The sequence below is a fragment of the Macaca nemestrina genome, unplaced genomic scaffold, assembly GCF_043159975.1.
Source record: "Macaca nemestrina isolate mMacNem1 unplaced genomic scaffold, mMacNem.hap1 Scaffold_46, whole genome shotgun sequence".
Lineage (NCBI taxonomy): Eukaryota > Metazoa > Chordata > Mammalia > Primates > Cercopithecidae > Macaca > Macaca nemestrina.
In genome coordinates this window covers 171,298-193,617 of record NW_027257675.1, presented here as the reverse complement: position 1 = coordinate 193,617, position 22,320 = coordinate 171,298, and the positions used below count along the sequence as shown (strand labels likewise).

Here is a 22,320-nt window from a genome sequence, read left to right as displayed (position 1 = left end):
TCTTTGCACAGGCACCTGGATCCTTCTTGGAATACCTTTCTTAGTGTCTTGGTGTTGGTTAAGTTCTGTGGAGTTTGATACTGCTCATTTTGCTGCTTGTTCTGTTTTTCCAGAGTCCCCTTATCACTTGACCTGCTGCCACATTATGTTTGATTACAGATACCCCATCAGCCTGGGTCTCTCCTTACAGCCTTTGTACACATACGTCTACACATAGGGATTCGGATTATCTCAGGATCCCACATCCTCACTGTCCCCCATTCCCCCAACCCCGCCATCCCCCACCAGTACCTTTCTGAAGTTTTCTAGTCCTTCCTTTTCGTTTGTGCTCCTTAAAGCCCAGCCCCATGCCTGACTTTGGTTCCCACTGAGTTCTGTTACAAGGATTCCACATTTGTGGATATCAAATCTTTGGCAAGGTCATTTACCTGGGCTGGAATAAGACTCTTGGCTGATCCTCCTTCCTAAACACCCACCCAATGGGAGAGGCTGATACTCAACATGCAAACCTTGTTTTTTAACTCTCCAGGCAAAGTGATGTTGGAAGACATTGTGGCAGGGGTGGTGTGTGAAGATTTACAAATAATTTTTGAATATCTGCTTCATGATAGGTCTCAGAGGTGCCTTGTGGGTGTGGCTTTGGAGGATGATTACGAGGAAATTGTGGATATTAGGGAAGTCAGGAAAGGAAAATAATCACTCACAATTCAACAATTCAGAGAAAGCTCCTAAGGGAATTTCTGGCTGCTTGATGCCCAGAGGCCAGGTCCTCACTTTGTATCAAGGCTCAGGACTATGGATAGAGAAATTATGGGGCACCAAAAAAACTCAGTAATCAAGATAAACAAAATTTTAATGTAATATCTTTAAAAATACAAATTGATGCATAAAGAAAACACCCATGTTGAACAAAACAGTTACAATGTTGCCTCCTCTTCAGCACCACCCCACCCTCCAGAAGTTTCCTCCAAGCCGCACCTGTAAGATAAAAAAAAAAAAAAAGACAAAATAAAAACCTGTAAGAGAAAAGATAAAAATGAGATCGGCCTGGGGGCTCATGCCTGTAATCCCAGCACATTGGGAGGCCGAGGCAGGTGGATCACTTCAGGTCGAGTATTCAAGACCAGGCTGGGCAGCATGGCAAAACGCCATTGCTACTAAAAAAATATATAAAAACATTAGCTGGGCATGGTGGCAGGCACCTGTAATCCCAGCCACTTAGGAGGCTGAGGCAGGAGAATCTCTTGAACCTGGGAGGCAGAGGTTGCAATGAGCCGAGATCACACCATTGCACTCCAGTCTGGGTGACAGAGCGAGATTCTGTCAAAAAAAAAAAAAAAAAAAAAAAAAAAAAAGATCCTCAGGAATTTCTGGCTCAAGTCTCCCAGCCTCACCACCACTACCACCAGGCGATCTTTTGCTGTTCACCCAGGTCCAGGCTCCATCCCCTAAAATGCGGGGGAAATGCTACAAGACTCTCCCCATCTCCATTCCGGGAGTTTGCTGCAAGCCAATCTTGCTCTTCCTGAAAACAGCCTTGGGGTTCCCTGTCCTGGTACACCCTCCTACTGTAGGCAACACAGGGCCAGTGTCACCTGCAAACCAGGAGTCATGGCAAAGCATCGCCTCTCCCTGAGCTGCTTCTGTCCCAATCTGGCATCTGCTCGGGGAAGGGCACACCAGGGAGGAGACTTGCATGGTGAGCTCAGGTCACCTTCAGGGGAAGGTCAGTGCATACCGGCCAACCCGCACCACATTTTCCAGAATCCTTCAGCAGTACCGCGATGCTCTTGTGGTCAGCAGACCTCATTGGCTCCCAGCGAAACTTGTCAATGTCACTTGGGCATCTTAACAGTAGGCTCCTAAACTTGGTTGTGTGTGCTGTGCAGATGTCAGAGGCACCCTGTGTGGGCAAAACCAACTGCTTTCCCGCCTCTCTAGCTCCAAAACTACAATCCCCAGAGGCCTCTGCAGTCACTTCTACTACTCATCCTACACACCTTCCCTGTGTCTGGTTAATGTCAGAAGCACTTCTGGTCTGTGGCCCCGGCTGGTTAGGCTGGTTGGCACCCAGTAAGGCCTCCCTCCAGGTCTTCCCCACACCTCTGTACCTCATTACCTGACCAGTTTCAGGATCTGCAGGGTGCATCCGTGTTCCATGGGTGCCCTATAGGCAGTCAGCATGCCCCTCTGTGTGTCCCTGTGTTACTCATGGGAATGAAGGCTGGGAGCCATAGAGCTGTCTCAGAACTCAGGTGCTCTCCTGTGGGCACCTGCAGGCCATTTTCCTTTCACTGGAGCCCACAGGGTTAGAGACAAACCCTCACTCTGTGGCTTGGGGACAAGGGCTTCACTCCCTGGCCTGAGTTTGGAGCAAAGCTTGAGGGTGCTGGGTCAGTCTGGGCACCCCCGGATGGGAACTGGCTGCCCTAGTGATTTCTGTGACATCCCCGGCCCCAACTGTGGGGCTCTGGAGTGGATTGTGCTTCACCTTGTGGCTGGGGGTTTCCAACTGAGAGTCGAAAAAGAGGTGAGAATTACCTGTAATTCCATCTTGGCTGTCAACAGGATGGATCCCCTTACCTTTTCTTGCCCTGGAGGCTGCCTGGTTGGTACTGGGGAAAGTTCATTCCTAGTCCTGGAAGAGCAGCTCATTCTAACCGGAGTCCTCCCTCAGCATTCCTTTCTGCTCCATCCATACCGCAGTCATTCATGAAGTCGTTAACTGTAAACACATATGGAATGGTCTAAATAGAAGTACAGAGATGTGTGCACTTAATTGTTCAGTGATGTGGATGAAGGGCAGGGACATCAGAGATGCCTGTGACTTCAAGGGGTTGGGGAGGACTCCCAGAAGTAGGGTTGTCTCAGCTGTCCCTGACCGGTTTGATACCTTGGAGATTAGGGGGAAGGCATTCCAGTGGGAGGCGGGAAGGAAGCACAGTCTCAGAGGCTGGGCTCTTGCTACCATGTGGAAGGATTATGGTGGCCAAGGGCCTTCTTAAGGTTGATTTTTAAATATACATAGGTGAAGATACAGACTAGCTATTCACACATAGAACAAGGAGAAGCTTGATATAGGCTAACTTGAATTTTATCTTTGAGAGCATTTTCAGCTTCTGGAAATAGGGACATTTCACCAAAAATTCCAGATTCCCTGCTTCTCTGAAAATAAATCTGCCCTAACTCTTCACTATTCTTTTTTTTTTTTTTTTTTTTTTTTTTTTTTTTTTTTTTTTTTTTTTTTTTTTTTTTTGAGACAGATTTTCACTCTTGTTGCCCAGGCTAAGGTGTAGTGGCATGATCTCCACCCACCACAACCTCTGCCACCTGGATTCAAGCAATTCTCCTGCCTCAGCCTCCTGAGTAGCCGGGATTTACAGGCACGCGCCACCACGCCCGGCTAATTTTCTTGTACTTTTTTTTTTTAGTAGAGATGGAGTTTCACCATGTTGGTCAGGCAGGTCTTGAACTCCTGACCTCAGGTGATCCACCTGCCTTGGCCTCCCAAAGTGCTGGGATTATAGGTGTGAGTCACCTCACTTGGCCAGTCTGCACTATTCCTTAGTGTCAGACAATTTGATCCAAACAATGTCTTTCTCATTCGGACGTGACCTTCAGGGTTTAATTTTTGTATTTTTGGTATAGACAAGGTTTCTTTCTTTCTTTCTTTTTTCAGGTAAATTTTCACTCTTGTCACCCAGGCTGGAGTGCAGTGGCATGATCTCAGCTCACTGCAACCTCCGCCTCCTGGGTTCAAGCAATTCTCCTTCCTCAGCCTCCTGAGTAGCTGGGATTACAGGCGCCTGCCACCACATCTGGGTAATTTTTTATAGTTGTAATAGACACAGGTTTTGCCAGGTTGGGCAGACTGGTCTCATCTCGAACTCCTGACCTTCCTTAATCTGCCTGCCGCAGCCTCCCAAAGTGTGGGATTACAGGCATGAAGCAACGCCTAGCCTCCACTGGCCAATTCTTTGTATGTTTGAAGAGATGGGGTTTCACCATGTTGGCCAGGATGGTCTTGATCTCCTGACCCTGTGATCTGCTGGTCTCCGCCTCCCAAAGAGCTGGGATTAGAGTTGTGAGCCACTGCACCCAGCCTCAATGAAGCTTTTATATCAAAGTATTTATGTAGGAAAAATTAATCAAAGGGCACAAGCATTTCAATACTTAGGTTGTTTAAGATGAAATCTGTGGGTGGAAGAGTGCGCGCATAAAAATGTTTCATACATGAAGGAACCACAACTTAAATAAACAAATTTTGAAGGAACTAAGTAACAAATGATTTTCTGTTGTTTGTTTTGTTATGTTATTTTGGAATTGTGATTAATCATTATGTCAAGGGAGTTGGGAAGAATTTCCAGATACTCTGATATGCATGACATCTTAATCATACCAAATAAAGCAAGGCTATCTTAGGAAATTAGGTATCACTGCCAAGGACCTTTACATGAGATAAATTAAAATTACTATTAAATTTGTAACAATCAGACGGACTGGCAGGCAAGTTGTGTCATTTTTTTCTCAGCATTTTTTCTTTCTTTGATTCAATAAAACAAAGTTAAATGCCAGCTATCTGCAAAACACTCACTAGACTATGTTTAATGATATGTGAAACACAGCCTGCACACTCACAGATCCTTGCCATGGTCCCGTTCCCTTCTTTTCAAAACCTGTGTTACCCTGTGGCTAGATTTCTCAATGAGATGAAAGAGAGAGGAATGAGAACCATCTTCTTTGAGGTCGCTCTGCTCCGCTCCTGCAGGTAGACGATGACTTCTCAGGTGAGACTATTATCCTTGGCTGGGGGGTAGAGGTCTTAATCCTAGAAAAGAGGCCTCTCAGGGTGGAGAGGTGATTTAAATCCTTACCAGATAGACACAGCTCCCCAACTCCTCCAGACTTTCACAAACCCAAACTGGAACAGCGGAAAACGACTGACAACCGGCCACATGCCCCAGGCAGAGACGCAGGGAGAGGCTGACCAGAGGGAAGGTCAACGTACAAGATACCACCCTCCGGCACACAGGGCACATGTGTCCCAACACACACATACACACACACACACGGACACAGAGCGAAAGAGAGAGAAAGGAGAGAGAAAGAAGAGACGCAGGCACACACACAAATGCACAAAGACGTATGGCAGTGGCAGGGTAACACCCACTCCCAGGCAGCCCCTGAAGCTGCCGGGTTCGGCTGTCTGTGACTATGACCCGTGGGTAAGAGAGCAGCCCACAGGCACACAAGCAAACCTCTCCTCTTTTGAAGAGACTCACTGGCACACCATCAGTCGGTGCAGGCCTGAGCCTGGGATCCGGCGCTGCTTCTCCGGCCCTCTGCCCGTGGTTTCTTCCTCCTGGAGGACCCTCCGTGAATCCTGGCCTCCAAGACCATCCCGTCTATGCCCCTGGCGAGAGCTAGTCTTAGCCCTGACTCTGACTAATCCCTCTAATCCCAGGTACTCGGGAGGCGGAGGGAAGAGAATCACTTGAATCCGGGCGGAAGACTTTGCAGTGAGCTGAGATCTCGCCACTGCACTCCAGACTGGGTGACAGTGAGACACTGACTACATAAAAAAATATATGGTGGAGCGGGGGCTGTGGGGACTGAGGCGGTGGCAGGTGAAGTGAAGATTGGGAAAGAGGCCTCCTTGACACTCCACGAATCCTGGCCTGAGGCTGGGATCTCGCGCTGCCTCCCCGGAGATCAGCCTGAGGTTTCTTCCTCCTGAGGTTTCTTCCTGCTGGTCGGATCTCCGTGAATCCCGGCCTCTGGAGACCATCCTGTTAAAGCCCTGGCCAGGACTGCTCTCAGCCCCGACTCTGACGCACTATCACACAGGGCTCCTACTTCGCCAAGTCTCAGGGACCCATCCCCAGGAAATGGTGTCAATCGCTGTGACCAAAACCGCAGCGCAGGCCTCGCGCATGAGCACTGGCAAGGCTGACTCCCCCTTTGCTCCAGAGACTCAGGCTGGGGACCCCTTAAAAAATGGTGGCGACGCGATGCGGGGACTGGGGCGGCAGTGGCAGCAGTGGAGCAGTCGGAGGCGGCGGGTGGGAAGAGGACTAGGAGAGGGGCCTGCGCGAGAGCCAGGGTCAGACCCATAGGAGTCCTATCATCAGGACCTTCTTGATTGGTTTTCTGCTTTGGTTCCCGGTGGAGGAGGAGCTTCAGGGTGCCCGCTGGGCTCTCTGGACACCCCTTCGAATCCAATAATGGATACGACCGGGTGATCAGGAATGGGGTTACAATGTAGTGAGGCAGGAAGGGCCTCGCTGGGGCACATAAAGATCCCAAGAGTTGCATGGCCTGCTGTTTGCTGAATAAACTGGCCCATGAGTCCATTGCCTCCCTCCTTCCTGAGTAGGGTAGGGGTTTACCTTCGTCTCCAAGGCCCGGGGACTCCGAAATCCCGACACAGCTTTCCCCAACACATGCAACAAGAGACAAAGGCGAGGCCAAGATAGAGCCAATGTGACCACACATGGCATTGACTTCCCTCAAGAGCAGATGGAGTGAGCGTGTGTCTTTGAGGTCATCTGGGACGATGCTGAGGCAGATAGTGAGGTCCAGGCATGTGCCCGGGGGCCACTGGGATTTCCCACACAAAGTTGAGGAAAAGCCAAGCACACCTGAAAACCTGTGAGACAGGACCTGTGCTAGAGTTCAAGCCACATGCAGGGATGCCTGCCAGAGGGGCCCAGACGTTTTGAAAAAGTATACCCCACCAACAGCCCACCACCAGGTGGTTCCCCTGACACCACCTCCCCTGACAACCAGCAAAACCCAATCCCTTGGGAGACTTGAAATCCGTGGCAGTCAAAAGATTCAGTGCTTGAAGGCATTTTGCCCAGGAGCGGGGGAACCGAAGGGATTTCAGAAATAAGCGAAAAATTACAGGCGGGATGCAACACTGCCTTTCCTGGCAGGCAAAGGTCAGCCACGGAGGGGTAGCATCACACTGGTCTCGGACAGACCAGGCAGCAATCACTTGAGACATGGAGATCAATGGAAGTGCCCCCTCCCAGATAGGTATGAGAACTCCAGAGTAATAAAACCGGTCCAAACAATAAGAAATACCACAGAAGACGAAAGCAATCAAGATCCGGACCCCTAGGAAGTATTTCCTGATGAAATGGAAACTGTCCCATGTTGAAGACATTCACACAGACCGAGAAGCATGCAGGACCCTCGGCCTCCCTCCCCCTCCGAAAGAGCGGCGGCCTAGCCCCGCTTGCGAAAGCCCCGGGGCTCCCGCAAGCTGCCTCTGCTTTCCAGGACCCGCGCAAACAGGGACAGGGGCGGTCCCGCGGTGGAGCCACTGGCCCCACGCGTGGCACTGGCCGATCCCCGAGCAGACGATGTGAATGCGTGTCAGCCCGGGCGTACGGGGCGACGGCGAAACCAACAGCGGAGTCCAGGCCTGTGCCCGGGTGGAAGAGGGTCCCAAGGGACCTGCCCGTGGATTCCAAGGGAAATCAAACAACGCCTGGGATCCAGGAGGGAGCCAGAAGATTCAGGGAGTCAGTCCACCTGCTCAGAGGAGCCGAGGAGAGGCTGTGCCTCAAGAACGAGAGGGGAAGTGCAGAGGGGAAGTGCCGCACCGCCTGTCCAAGAAGACAAGGCCAGTCACGGTCGCCTAGCGCTCATGCTAGGCAGGCCACCCAGCCATGAGGTGAAACAGGGAGAGCAAGACAGCTTCCCTGTGGGAGACACGTATGGGAGCCGGGAGCTCCAGGGTCATGGAACCTGCCCAAGCAAGCAGAAACAGGTTTGGAGAGAGAAACCGTCACCACACGGATCTCCGAGGAGTGTCTCCCTGACGGACTGGGAAGCCATCTGCGTCCAAGACGTTCGGCCAGACCGACAAGCGTGTAGGCCCCCGAGAGACAGGGGAGACAGAGCAAGAGGGAGGACAGAGCAGAGGCCGGAGCCCAGGCCCGACACTGCCCGGTGCCACCGCCGCGGGCCTAAGGGGAGGGTTGCCCAACGGCTGACTTGTCCGGAGAGGCCAGCCTTCCAGGGACCGGGAGGCCTGGCATCTCCCCTTCCCGGCTTCCTCTTCAAGCTTCTGCCGTGGTGCGGCTTCATTTCTCAGAGAAGAGCCGTGAAAAGGTCCAAGCGTCTCCTCTGAGGCGGGTCTGCTCCTCTCCTGCAGGGCGGGCGACGAGCTCCTCTGGGGCTTTTGGCCCTGGCTGGACTGTGGTTATCTTGATCCCAGGAGAGAGTCCGCTCGGCAAGGGTAACGAGATTTCCACTGCTGCTGGGGAAGACGCATCTCCTCACGCGGCCGAGGCCCTCAGGGACCCCAAGTGGAACGGCGGCAAAAACCAGTGACGAGCCCGCCGCAAGACCCAGGCACAGAGGCAGAAGAAAGAGGCTCGGCAGAGCCAGGCCGACGCGCAAGAAGTCGCCTTTGGGCGCACGGGGCGCGTTCGTCCGAACGCACCCACGCACACGGGCACGCACACACGAACCGGCAGAAAGAGGGAAAGACACACACAGAGAGTGAGGGCCAGAGAGACAAGAGAGGATGGGAGAGACGCAGACACACACAGTCACACGGCAGCAGCGGCACAGAAACGCAGCCCCCGCAGGCACACAGCCCCCCTGACGCTGCAGGCTCCCGCTCCGCGCGTGAAGGCCCCTCGGGGGAGAGAGCAGCCCACGGACAGGCGGGCGGACCTGTCGCGGAGATCACGGGGGCAAGACTTTTGGGGAGACTCACCCCAACACCGTCCGGACAGGCCTGAGGCTGGGACGACGCGCCGCTTCCCCCGGACTCCGCCTGCGCTTTTGTCATCCCGGCCGGCGCCTTGCGACTCCCGGCGTCCGTCCGGAGACGTTCCTGTCGACCCCGTGGAGAGGTGAGGCAGGAGCCTCGCAGCCCCGACACCCAAGCACCGCCACGGAGGGCTCCTGCTTTGCCAAGCCTCAGGGGGCCGGTTTCTAAGACAACCGTGGGAACCGCTGTGACGCGAGAGGCCGCTCGCGCCTCGCGCATGCGCACTGGCCCTGCCGCGCCGGGCCCACTCGCGCTCCCCACCTGGAAGTCAGGCTGCGGCCCCTTTAAACAACGGCGGCTGCGCGGGGCGCCGGGGCCCGGGGATGGGGTGGGAGGGGGCGTGTGCGCCGTGGGGCGGGGGGCATCGGGGGTGGGGCGGGGCCGCTGGGGGCTGCCGTTGCAGCCCCGGCGGCCGCCGGATCCGGGCTCCAGCATGGGGCGGCGTGGGAGAAGGGGCCGCGGGCATCCCAGTCCCAAGACCCCCGGAGTCCTGTCTTCAGGCCCTCCTTGAGCCGACTTCCACCGGTGGAGGGGGAGCTTCAGCGCTTCTGCTGGGGTCTCAGGGCTCCTCTTCAGTTGGAATTTGGACCCCTCCCGGTGAGAAAGGTTGGGCTCGCCATCATCTGCTGTGGCTGGCGAGGCTTTGCTGTAGCACAGAATCAACCCCTGGGACTTAAGGCATGGTGTCAGCTCAAAATTCACAGACCCATGAACCCTTGGCCTCCCTCCCCCTCTGAAAGAGCGGAGGCCTGCCCCCACTTGCAAAACCCCCGGGGCTCCTGCAGGGTGCTACTGCCTTCCAGGACCCGTGCAAACAGGGACAGGGGCGGTTCCGCGGCGGAGCCAGTGACCCCACGCGTGGCACTGGCGTGTCCTGGAGCCGTCGACGGGAATGTGTGCCAGCCCGGCCGTACGGGGCGACGGCGAAACCAACAGCGGTGTCTAGGCCTGTGCCCGGTGAAGAGGGTCCCAAGGGACCTGTCCATCGATTCCAAGGGAAATCAACGAACGCCCGGTATCCTCGAGGGGGCCAGAAGATTCAGGGAGTCAGTCCACCCAGTAGCAGAGGAGAGGCTGTCCCTCAAGAATGAGACGGTAAGTGCAGAGGGTAAATGCCACACCGCCTGTCCACGAAGACCAGGCCAGTCACGGTTGCCTACCGCTCATGCTAGGCAAGCCACGCAGCCTTGAGGTGAAACAGGGAGAGCAAGACAGCTTCCCTGTTGGAGACACGTATGGAAGCCAAGTGTTCCAGGGTCATGGAACCTGCCCAAGCCAGCAGAAACAGGTATGGAGAGAGAGACCCTCAGGACAGGGATCTCCGAGGAGTGTTTCCCTGAAGGACTGGGAAGCGATCTGTGTTGAAGACATTCAGCCAGACCGAGAAGCATGTAGGCCCCTGAGAAACAGGGAAGAGAGAGCAAGGTCAGCCTGGGTAACATGGTGAGACTACATCTTGATTTGAAATAAAAATGGTTGTTGAACTTTATAAACTTTATAAAATAGGCTAAAATAAATTAGAGTTACCATAAATTGCATTATCCCTTATAATCAGAAAATGATCTGATTAAAATATTTTAGTAAATATATTCAGATTTACAAAGATGACATATTTAAGAGCTCTGGACCACCATTTCAAGTGTTAGCTCGCCAACCCCCCCCCCCTTTTTTTTCTTTTTGAGACAGAGTTTCACCCTGTCACCCAGGCTGTAGTACAATGGCATGATCTTGACTCACTGCAACCTCTGCCTCCTGGATTCCAGTGATTCTCCTGCCTCAGCCTCCCGAGTAGCTGGGATTACAGTTGTGTGCTTCCACATCCTACTAATTTTTGTATTTTTCATAGAGAGAGGTTTCACATGTTGGCCAGGCTGATCTTGAACTCCCAAGCTTGTGATCCACCTGCCTCAGCCTCCCAAAGTGCTGGAATTACAGGCAAGAGCTACTGCACGTGGCCCAATTTAGCCTTTTTTAAGAGTCTATTGAGGGCAACGAAGGCAATGGACTTTAGCCTTAGAAATAGGTGAATACAAAGTTAATGTGCAAAAATCACAAGCATTCTTATACACCAGTAACAGACAAACAGAGAGTCAAATCATGAATGAACTCCCATTCACAATAGCTTCAAAGAGAATAAAATACCTAGGAATCCAACTTACAAGGGATGTAAAGGATCTCTTCAAGGAGAACTACAAACCACTGCTCAGTGAAATAAAAGAGTATACAAACAAATGGAAGAACATACCATGCTCATGGACAGAAAGAATCAATATTGTGAAAATGGCCATACTGCCCGAGGTAATTTATAGATTCAATGTCATCCCCATCAAGTTACCAATGATTTTCTTCACAGAATTGGAAAAAAATTCTTTAAAGTTCATGTGGAACCAAAAAAGAGCCCGCATTGCCAAGACAATCCTAAGTCAAAAGAATAAAGCTGGAGGCGCCATGCTACCTGACTTCAAATTATTGCAGCCCAGAATTTCATATCCAGCCAAACTAAGCTTCATAAACGAAGGAGAAATAAAATCCTTTCCAGACAAGCAAATGTTGAGGGACTTCATTACCACCAGGCCTGCCCAACAAGAACTCCTGAAAGACGCACTAAATATGGAAAGGAAAAACTGGTACCAGCCACTACAAAAACACAACAAAATATAACGACCAATAACACTATGAGAAAACAGCATCAACTAGTGTGCAAAATAACCAAATAGCATCCTGAAGACAGGATCAAATTCACACATAACAATACTAACCTTAAATGTAAATGGGCTAAATCCCCCAGTTAAAAGACAAAGACTGGCAAATTGGATAAAGAGTCAAGACCCATTGGTACGCGGTATTCAGGAGACCCATCTCATGTGCAAAGACACACATAGGCTCAAAATAAAGGGATGACAAAAAATTTACCAAACAAATGGAAAGCAAGAAAAATAAAAAGCAGGGGTTGCAATCCTAGCCTCTGACAAAACAGACTTTAAACCAACAAAGATCAATAAAGACAAAGAAGGGCATTACATAATGGTAAAGGGAACAATTCAACAAGAAGAGCTAACTATTATAAATAGATATGCAGCCAATACAGGAGCACCCAGATTCATAAAACAAGTTCTTAGAGACCTACAAAGAGACTTAGACTCCCACACAATAATAGTGGGAGACTTTAACACCCCACTGTCAGTATTAGATCAACAAGGCAGAAAATTAACAAGAATATTCAGGACTTGAACTCAGCTCTGGATCAAGTGGACTTAGTAGACATCTACAGAACTCTCTACCCCAAATCAACATAATATAGATTGTTCTCAGTGCCACATGGCACTTATTCTAAAATCGACCGCATAATTGTAAGTAAAACACTCCTCAGCAAATGCAAAAGAACTGAAATAATAAGAAACAATCTCTCAGACCACAGTGCAGTCAAGTTAGAACTCAGGATTAAGAAACTCACTCAAAACCACATGATTACATGGAAATTGAACAAACTGCTCCTGAATGACTCCTGGGTAAATAATGAAATTAAGGCAGAAATCAGGAAGTTCTTTGAAACCAATGAGAACAAAGAGAAAATGTACTAGAATCTCTGGGACACAGTGAAAACAGTGTTAAAAGGGAAATTATAGCACTAAATGCCCACATCAGGAAGCTAGAAAGATCTCAAATCAACACCCTCACATCACATTTAAAAGAGCTACAGAGACAAGAGAAAACTAATCCAAAAACTAGCAGAAGACAAGAAATAACTAAGATCAGAGAAGAATTGAAGGAGGTAGAGACAGGAAAAACTTTCCAAAAAATCAATGAATTCAGGAGCTAGTTTTCTGAAAAAAAAATAACAAAATAGACAGACTGCTAGCTTGACTAATAAAAACGAAGAGAGAGAAAAATCAAATAGACACAATAAAAAAAATGATGTAGGAGATATCACCACTGACCCCACAGAAATACAAACTACCATCAGAGAATACTATAAAAACCTCTCTGCAAATAAACTAGAAAATCCAGAAGAAATAGGTAAATTCCTGGACACATACACCCTCCCAAGACTAAACCAGGAAGAAGCTGAATCCCTGAATAGAAAATAACAAGTTCTGAAATTGAGGTAGTATTTAATACCCTACCAACAAAAATAAGCCCAGGACCAGATGGATTCACAGCAGAATTCTACCAGAAATGCAAATAGGAGCTGGTACTATTCCTTCTGAAACTATTCCAAACAATTGAAAAGGAGGAACTACTCCCTAACTCATTTCATGAAGTCAGTATCATCCTGATACCAAAACTAGGAAGAGACACAACAGAAAAAGAAAACTTCAGGCCAATATCCTGGATTAACATGATCCAAAAATCCTCAATAAAATACTGGCAAAGCAAATCCAGCAGCACATCAAAAAATTTATCCACCATGATCAAGTCAGCTTAATCCCTGGGATGCAAGGCTGGCTCATCATACATAAATCAATAAACATAATCCATCACATAAACAGAACCAAGGACGAAAACCACATGATTATCTCAGTAGTTGCAGAAAAGGCCTTTGATAAAATTCAACATCCCTACATGTTGAAAACTCTCAACAAACTAGGTATTGATGGAACATACCTCAAAAACAAGAGCTGTTTATGACAATCCCACAGCCAGTATCATATTGAATGGGCAAAGACTGGAATCATTCCCTTTGAAAATCAGTACAAGACAAAGATGACCTCTTTCACCACTCCTATTCAACCTAATATTAGAAGTTCTGGCCAGGGCAATCAGGCAAGAGAAAGAAATAAAGGGTATTCAAATAGGAAGAGAGAAAATCAAGTTGTCTCTGTTTGCAGATGACATAATTTTATACTTACAAAACCCCGTCATCTCAGCCCCAAAACTCCTTAAACTGGAATTTGTATACCAATAAGAGCATAAAGATGGGAGAGGGAAATAAGCTAGACAGAAGCAAATCTGGTATTAATATACATAGCACTGTTATAAACTAAGATGTTAGTTGTTATCCTCCCAGGACAATCACAAGAAAATCACTCAAATATTACAGTAAAAGAAAAAAGGAATTTAAATGGTCTTCTATAAAATATATATTTAATACAAAAGAAGACAGTAATAGGCAAAAAGAGAAACTAAAAAGACATTATATATATAGAAAACAATAACAAAGTGGCAGAAGTAAATCTTATGTTGTCTGTAGTCACATTAAATATAAATAGACTTCAAATGAAACCAAACTGGTAGAAGGGATTTTTAAAAAATAATTCAACTATATATTGTCTGCTAAAGCAAACTTTAGATTTAAAGCTACAGTAGTTTCAAAAAACAAGAATGAAAAAACGTAGGCCATGCAAACAGTAACCAAAGATAACTGATCAACTATACTAATACAAATTTTTTTCTTAAAAAAAAAGAGGTAACAAGAGACAGAGACATAAATAGTCAAGCCATGACAAATATAAAATAATAAATATTTATGCATCTAAAAACAGAGAACCAAAGCACTTAAAGCAAAAATTGACAAAATTAAAGAAAAAGACAATTCAACAATAACATAGACTTTAGTACCCCACTTTCAATAATGTATAGAGAAATTTGATTTAAATTTAACAAGGAAATAGAAAACTTCATCAACACTAGAAACCTGCTAGACCTAATAGTTCTAATCTATAGAATACTCCATCCAACATTAATGTATACACACTCATAAGCTCATGTAAAACAGTCTCCAGAATTAGCCATATGTTAGTCTATAAAATAAGTTTCAGCAAATTTAAAAGAATTGAAATTGTGCAAATATGTTCTCTGGCAATAATGAAATTAAACTAGAAGTAAATACAATAAGAAAATTTGGGAAATACACAGATATGTGGCCATTAAACAACACACTCCTGAAAGAAAAATTAGTCAAAGAATAAATCGCAAGTGATATTAAAAATATTCTGAGATTCAGGGAGGCAGAGCAAGAAGGCAGAATTGAAGATTTCACCAATATTTTTCATCTTCAAGAACCCCAATTCAACAACTATCTACATAAAAAAGCACCTTCATAAGAACCAAAAATCAAGCGAGAACTAACAGTACCTGGCATTAACGTCATATTGCTAATAGATGCACCAAAGACATAGGAGAAACAGTCTTTGTTTTTTGTGAAAGAAAATACTCTAGAGTCTTAAATAAATTTGAAAGGCAGTCTAGACCACAAGGACTGCAATGCCTAGGTGAATCCTGGTGCTGAACTGGGCCCAAAGCCAGAACGCTGAGGAGGCCCGACAGCTACTTAAACATCGGCTGGGGTGACTAAGGGAGTGCTGACATCATTTCTCCTGTAACCCAAGGATTTATTAATACAAGTTGCAGCTCCAAAAGAGAACCCTTTATTCCACTTGAGGAGAAAAGAAGGAAGAGTGGGGAGGACTTTGCCTTGTATCTTAGATACAAGCCCAACCACAGTGGAATAGAATGCCAGTCAGAGTCTGAGGCCCCCTTTCTAGGCCCTTGCCCTGAACATTTCTAGACACAGCACAGGACCGAAGGGAACCTGCTGCCTTGAAGGGAAGGACCCCATCTTAGCAGGCTTCATCACCTGGTAACTGAAGAGCCCTTGGGGCCTAAATGACCAGCAGTAATACCCAGGTGGTACATTGAAAGCCTTCGGTGAGACTCTGAGACTTGCTGGCTCAGATATTTCTGGTTAAGAAAGGTGGAGTGAAACATAAAGGATATGTTTGCATTGCATCTTAGGCACCAGCTCAGTCATAGGGGGCTAGAGCACCATGTGGGCTCTTGAGGTCCCTGATTCCATGTGTTGGCTCTTGGAAAGCATTTCTGAACCTGCCATGGATCAGAAGGGAGCCCACAGCCCTGAAGGGTGAGTCCCAGGCCAGGCAGCATTTACCACAAGATGACTGAAGAGCCCTTGGCCATCAAGGGAACATTGGCAGTAGTCTGGCAGAACTTCCCATGGGACTGTGGTGGGGGTGCCCTGATGGGAAGGACACAGGTCTGGATGGCTTTGCCACCTGCTGATTGTAGAGCTCCAGGACCTTGAGCAAACATATGTGGTAACCAGGCAGTGATTACAGAAGCCCTTGGGCAAGACTCCGTGCTGTACTGACAGCAGGCCTGACCCAGTGCAGTTCTTCTGGTGGTAGCTACAGCAGTGCTTGTTGCACTCCACCCCCACATTTAGGTGGCTCATAACAGAGAGAGAGAGACTCCATTTGTTTGGGAGAAAGTAAGAGAGGAGAACAAGTGTGTCTACTTGGTAATCCAGAGAATTCTTCCAGACATAGCCCAAGATCATGAAGGGGGTAGCTCTACAAATCTGCAAGACCAACAGCATTACTGGACTTGGGGTGCCCCATAAGGCCAACAGAGCTTAGACCATAACACCCAAGTCCTTTCAAAAATCTGGAAAGCCTTCCTAAGAAGGAAGGATATTGAAAAGCATTCTTTTCAGGACTATGATAAATACCTAACTCCTAAAGACTACAATAAATACCTAACTCTTAAATGCTCAGACCCCAAAGAACATCTACTAGCATCAATACCATCCAGGAAACTCTGACTTTGCCAAATGAACTATACAAGGCATGAGGGACCAATTCTGGAAAAACAGAGATATGTGACCTTTCAGAAACAGAATTCAAAATAGCTGTGTTGAGAAAACTCAGAGTCATTCATAACACAGAGAAAATTTATCTTATGCGGTCAGATAGATTTAACAAAGAGATTGAATTAATTTTTAAAAATTCAAGCAGAATTCTGGAGATGGAAAATGCAACTGGCATACTGAAAGATGCATCAGAATCTTTTAATAGCAGAATTAATTGAGCAGAAGAAAGAAGAAGTGAGCTTGAAGACAGGCCATTTGAAAATACATGGTCAGAGGACGTAAAAAGAAAAAGGAATAACGAGACAATTAAGCATGCCTACAGAATCTAGAAAACAGTCTCAAAAAAGAAAATCTAAGAGTTATTGGCTTTAAAGTAAAGTTAAAGAAAGAGATGGGGTAGAAAGTTTATTCGAAATGATTATATCAGAGAAATTTTCAAACCTAGAGAAATATGTCAATGTCCAAGTGCAGGAAGGTTATGAAACATCAAGCAGATTTAACCCAAAGAAGACAACCTCAAGGCATTTAATAATTAAACTCTCAAAAGTCAAGAGTAAAGAAGGGATACTAAAAGCATCTAGAGCAAAGTAACAAATATACAATGGAGTTCCAACACATCTGGCAGCAGACTTTTCAGTATAAACCTTATAGGCCGTGAAAGAGTGACATGACATATTTAAGGTGCTGAAGGGGGGAAAAAAAAAAAAAAAAACCTTTCACCGTACACTAATATGTCTGATGAAAATATCCTTCCAATATGAAAGAGAAATAAAGGCATTCCCAAACAAGCAAAACTCTACCAAACATTTATAGAAGAGCTGATACTATTCATACTCAAACTGTTTCCAAAAAATGAAGGAGGAGAAAATACTTCCAAACTCATCCTACAAGGCCAGATATAACCCTGATTTAAAAAAAAAAAAACAGACATAGACACATCACAAAAAGAAAACTAAAGGTCAGTATCTCTAATGATGATTGATGTAAACATCCTCAATAAAATACTAGCAAATTGAATTTAACAATACAATAAAAAGATTATTCATCATGACCAAATGGGATTTATCCCAGAGATGCAAGGATGGTTTAACATACACAAATCAATCAATGTGATAACTCATATCTACAGAATGAATGACAAAAGCTATTTGATTGTATCAATTGATGTTGAAAAGCATTTGATAACATTCAATATCTTTTCATGATTTAAAAATACCCTTAAAACAATGGATATAGAAGGAAATACATCAACATACTAAAAGTCATATAGGACAGACCCATAGCTAGTATCATACAAAATGTGGAAAAACTGAAATGCTGTCCTCTAAGATCTGGAGAATGACAAGGATGCCCACTTTTACCATAGTTATTCCACATAGTATTAGAAGTTCTAGCTAGAGCAATGACACAGGTGGAAGAACTAAAGGACATCCAACTGGAAAGAAAGAAGTCAAATTATCCTTGTTTGCAGACGATATGATTTTACATTTAGAAAAACCTATAAATACCCCCAAAAATTTAGAACTGAAAAACAAATTCATTACAATTGTGGGATAAAAATTAACATGCAAAAATTAGTAGCATCTGTATATGTCAACAGGAAACAATTTGAAAAAGAAATCAAGAAAGTCATCCTGTTTACCATAGCCACAATAAAATTAAATATATAAGTATATAGGAATTTACTTAACCAAAAAAGTGAAAGATCTCTACAATAAAAATTGTAAAACACTGATGAAAGTGATTGAAGAGGACACCAAAAATAGAAAGACATTCCATATTCATAAATTGGAATAATTAATATTGCTAAAATATCCATACTATCCAAAGATATCTATGGATTTAATATAATCCCTATCAACACACAAATGACATTGGTCACAGAAATAGAAAAAAAATCCTAAAATTGATATGGAACCACAAAAGACCCAGAATAGCCAAAACTATCTAAAGCAAAAAGAGTAAAACAGGAGAAATAACATTATCTGACTTCAAATTATACTACAGAATTATAGTAATAAAAACAGCATGGTACTGGCATAAAAACAGACATATACATCAATGGAACAGAACAGAAAACCCAAAAATGAATTCACACATCTTCAGTGAACTCATTTTTGAGAAAGGTGCCAAGAACATACAATGGGGAAAAGATAGCCTCTTTAATAAACGGTTCTGGGAAAACTAGACTTCCATATGCAGAAGAATGAAACTAGACCCCTATCTCTTGTCATACACAAAAATCAAATCAAAGTAATTTAAAGACTTAAGTCTAAGACCTCAAACTATGAAACGACTACAAAAAAATTAGAAACACTTTCCAAGACATCATTTCAGGCAAATCTTGAGTAATACCCCACAAGCACAGGCAACCAAATCAAACATGGACAAACAGAATCACATCAAGATAAAAAGCTTCTGCACGGCAATGAAAACAATCAACAAAGTGAACAAACAACCCACAGAATGGGAGAAAATATTTGAAAACTACCTACCTGACAAAGGATTAATAACCAGAATACATAATTCTGGAAAAAATCTAATAATCATATTGAAAAATGGGCAAAAGATTTGAATAGACGTTTCTCAGAAGAAGACGTACAAATGACAAATAGAAACATGAAAATGTGTTCAAAAGCATTGATGATCAGAGAAATGCATATAAAAACTAAAATGAGATATCATCTCACTCCAGTTACAATGTCTTTTATCCAAAAGACAGGCAATACCAAATGCTGGTGAGGATGTGGAGAAAAGGGACCCCCTCATAGCCTGTTGTTGGGACCATAAACTAGTACAACCACTGTGGAAAACAGTTTGGAGATTCTCAAAAAACTAAAAACAGCTACTATATGATCCAGCAATCCAACTGGTATGTTTATACCCAAAAGAAATCAGTATATCAAAGAGATATCTGCACTCCCATGTTTATTGTAACACTATTCACAACAGCCAAAAGTTGGGTCCAACCTAAGTGGCCTAAGGTTGGATGGATGAAGAAAATATGGTACTTATAACACAGTGGAGTACTATACATTCATTAAAAAAATAAGATCTTGTCATTTGCAACAAGCTAGATGGAATTAGAGGTCATTATGTTAAGTGAAATCAGTCAGGCACAGAAAGACAAATATCACAAGTTCTCACTTACTGTGGGATCTAAACATCAAAACAATTGAACTCATGAAGACAGAGAGTAGAATGATTATAACCAGAGGCTGGGAAGGGTAGTGGGGGGTGGGGTGAGGTGGAAATGGTTAGTGGGTACCCCTAAAAAAACAGAAAGAACATACAAGACCTAGTATTTGATAGCACAACAGAGTGACTATAGTCGATAAGAATTTAATTGTACATGTAAAAATAATTAAAACAGTATAATTGAATTTCTTGTAGCACAAAGAATAAATTCTTGAGGGGATGGATACCCCATTTTTATGACATGATTATTATGCATTGTATGCCTCTATCTCATGTACCTCATAAATATATACATCTACCATGTACCTACTAAAATTAAAAATAAAAAATAGTAAAAAAAATGGTTGCTAAAACAATATTTTGAGATGAATGAAAGCAAATACACAACATAAAGAAATTATTTGGTGTGGTTAAAGCAAGGCTGAAAGAAATTTAGAGCTTTCTATTTTTTTTTTTAAAGAAAGATTTTAAATCAATAACCTAATACTCTACCTACAAAACCTTTCGAGTTTTTTTCTAGATAAGAGAAAACTAAATTTAAAGCAAGTAGAAGAACTAGTGAAAATTAGAGTAGGAGTTAATACAATAGAAAATAGAAAGATAGTATAGAGAAAACAAATAAAAATAAAAGTTGGTTCTGTGAAACTATTTTTAAATCATTAACTTTTAACTAGTCTGAAAAAGAAAACAAACAGAAAAGTCAGTTTTTAAACAGGAGTGGAAAATAGGAAATTATTTCCAAACTTATGAAATAAAATGGAGTATAAGTGAATAAAATGAACATTTTTGTACCAGCAAAGTAGATAACTTACATGAAATGCAAAAAATTCTGGAAAGACTTAAACCACTGAAACTAAATTAAGGGGAAATAAAAAAAGTCTGAATAGACTTATGAGAAGTAGAGCAATTTAAATAGTAATAAAAAATAATTTAAAATAAAAACTTTCCACAATAAAAACCCATGAACAGATGGCTTCACTTGTGAATTCCACCAAACATTTGAAGAAGAATTAACACCGATATTTTACAAACTCTTCCAAAACGAGAAAGGAGGGAGGCACTTTTCAACTATGAGACCAGTTTTACCCTAACACCAAAAACAGCAAAGGACATCACAAGAAAATAACACCACGGAATAACATTCATTATGATCATAGATGCTGAAATCAATAAAATGCTAGCCAAGGGAGTTCAGCAACATAGAAGAAGTTACATATTATAAGCAAATGGGTACATTGAATGTGTCCATTGAATCACCCTTGCATTATTCCTTAAACGCAAGGGTGAGGCAATGGGGACAAATATATTAGTATAATATATTAATAATATAAACTTCGCCGGGCACAGTGGCTCACACCTGTAATCCCAGCATTCTGAGAGGCTGAGACAGGCGGATCACGAGGTCAGGAGATCGAGACCATCCTAGTTAACACGGTGAAACCCCATCTCTACTAAAAAAAATACAAAAAAAAAAAAAAAATTTCGCCAGGTGTGGTGGCCCATGCCTGTAGTCCCAGCTACTTGGGGGGCTGAGGCAGGAAAATGGCGTGAACCCGCGAGGTGGAGCTTACAGTGAGCCAAGATCGCGCCACTGCACTCCAGTCTGGGCGACAGAGCGAGACTCGTCTCAAAACAAAACAAAACAAAAAACCACACACAAAAAAAACAGAAAGCTTACCTCCTCACAACAGGAAAAAAAAATAAAAAGTTTAAAGACGTTCACACTTGCCACTTCTATTTAACATTGTAGTGGGAGACTACATTCAGTAAAAAATAGGTGCAAAAATAAAAAAATCCAGATTTTGAAAAGCAAAAAGTAAAACTACCTCTATTTAAAAATGACATGATCCTGTATGTAGAAAATTCTAAGGAATAAAATACAAAAATTATTTCAGCAAGGTTGCAGGACAAAATATCAAGATAAAAATAAACTATTTCTATAACCAGCAATAAACAAACTGATAATGAAATTAAGAAAATAGCATCAAAAAGAATAAAATACCTTGAAATGAACTTGTTGACACACATGAAAGACTTATATTACACAATGAAAACTTGAAAACATCATTTAATGAAAACAAAGATGATATTATTAAAAGGAAAAACCATGTTCATGGTCTAGACTTAATTTTGTTTAGAAAGTGTTAAAAATTAATCTACAGATTCACTGTAAACCCTCTTAAAATCTCAACTTTTTTCCAGAAATTGATAAATTGATCTTAAAATTCATATGGAAATGCAATGAAGCAAGAGTAGCCTAAATAATCTTGAATAAATGAAATAAATAAATCTTGGAGGAGTTACAGTTTTAAACTTTAAATCCTACTGCAAAGCTACAGTGGTGGTACTAACATAAAGATAGATATGTAAATCATGCAGAAGATTGAGAGTTCAGAAATAAATCTTTATATTTGCATTCAATTGATTTTTCAAAAGGATGTCAAGACAATTCAAAATGAAAAGAACATTCTTTTTCAATAAATAGTGCTAGAAAACCTGGCTATTTACATGGAAAAAAATTAAACTGGACCATTACCTCACACTATACACAAAAACTCACTGAAAATGTATCACTTATATAAACATAAAAACTAAAATTATAAAACTCTTAAAAATATAGGCATAAAATGTCATGACCTTAAAATAAGTTTTTTACATATGATACCAAAACACAAGCTTTGTACAAAAAAAGGATAAACTAAATTTTATCAAAATTTAA

The 22,320-nt window shown here is 43.8% G+C and overlaps 2 long non-coding RNA genes across 6 annotated transcripts in view; one reads left to right on the top strand and one right to left on the bottom strand.

Moving 5' to 3' along the window:
* Positions 1–835: 835 nt before the first annotated feature.
* Positions 836–4,178, bottom strand: LOC139361381 (uncharacterized). Of its 3 annotated transcripts, none has more exons than XR_011618946.1 (3): positions 1,739–4,097; positions 1,203–1,320; positions 836–978 (listed from the first exon to the last, which is right to left on the bottom strand). It is a non-coding gene; the product is annotated as an uncharacterized lncRNA (long non-coding RNA). The 3 variants fall into 3 exon arrangements; XR_011618947.1 differs by lacking the exon at positions 1,203–1,320 and having other exon boundaries at positions 1,739–1,903; positions 2,120–4,066; XR_011618945.1 differs by lacking the exon at positions 1,203–1,320 and having other exon boundaries at positions 1,739–4,178.
* A 5,507-nt stretch (positions 4,179–9,685) lies between these two features.
* LOC139361384 (uncharacterized) overlaps positions 9,686–22,320 on the top strand; it is a 30,150-nt gene continuing 17,515 nt past the window's right edge. For all 3 annotated transcript variants that reach the window (XR_011618951.1, XR_011618952.1, XR_011618950.1), the window contains exon 1: positions 9,686–9,889. This is a non-coding gene — a long non-coding RNA (uncharacterized lncRNA). The remainder of the gene's footprint in view (positions 9,890–22,320) is intronic.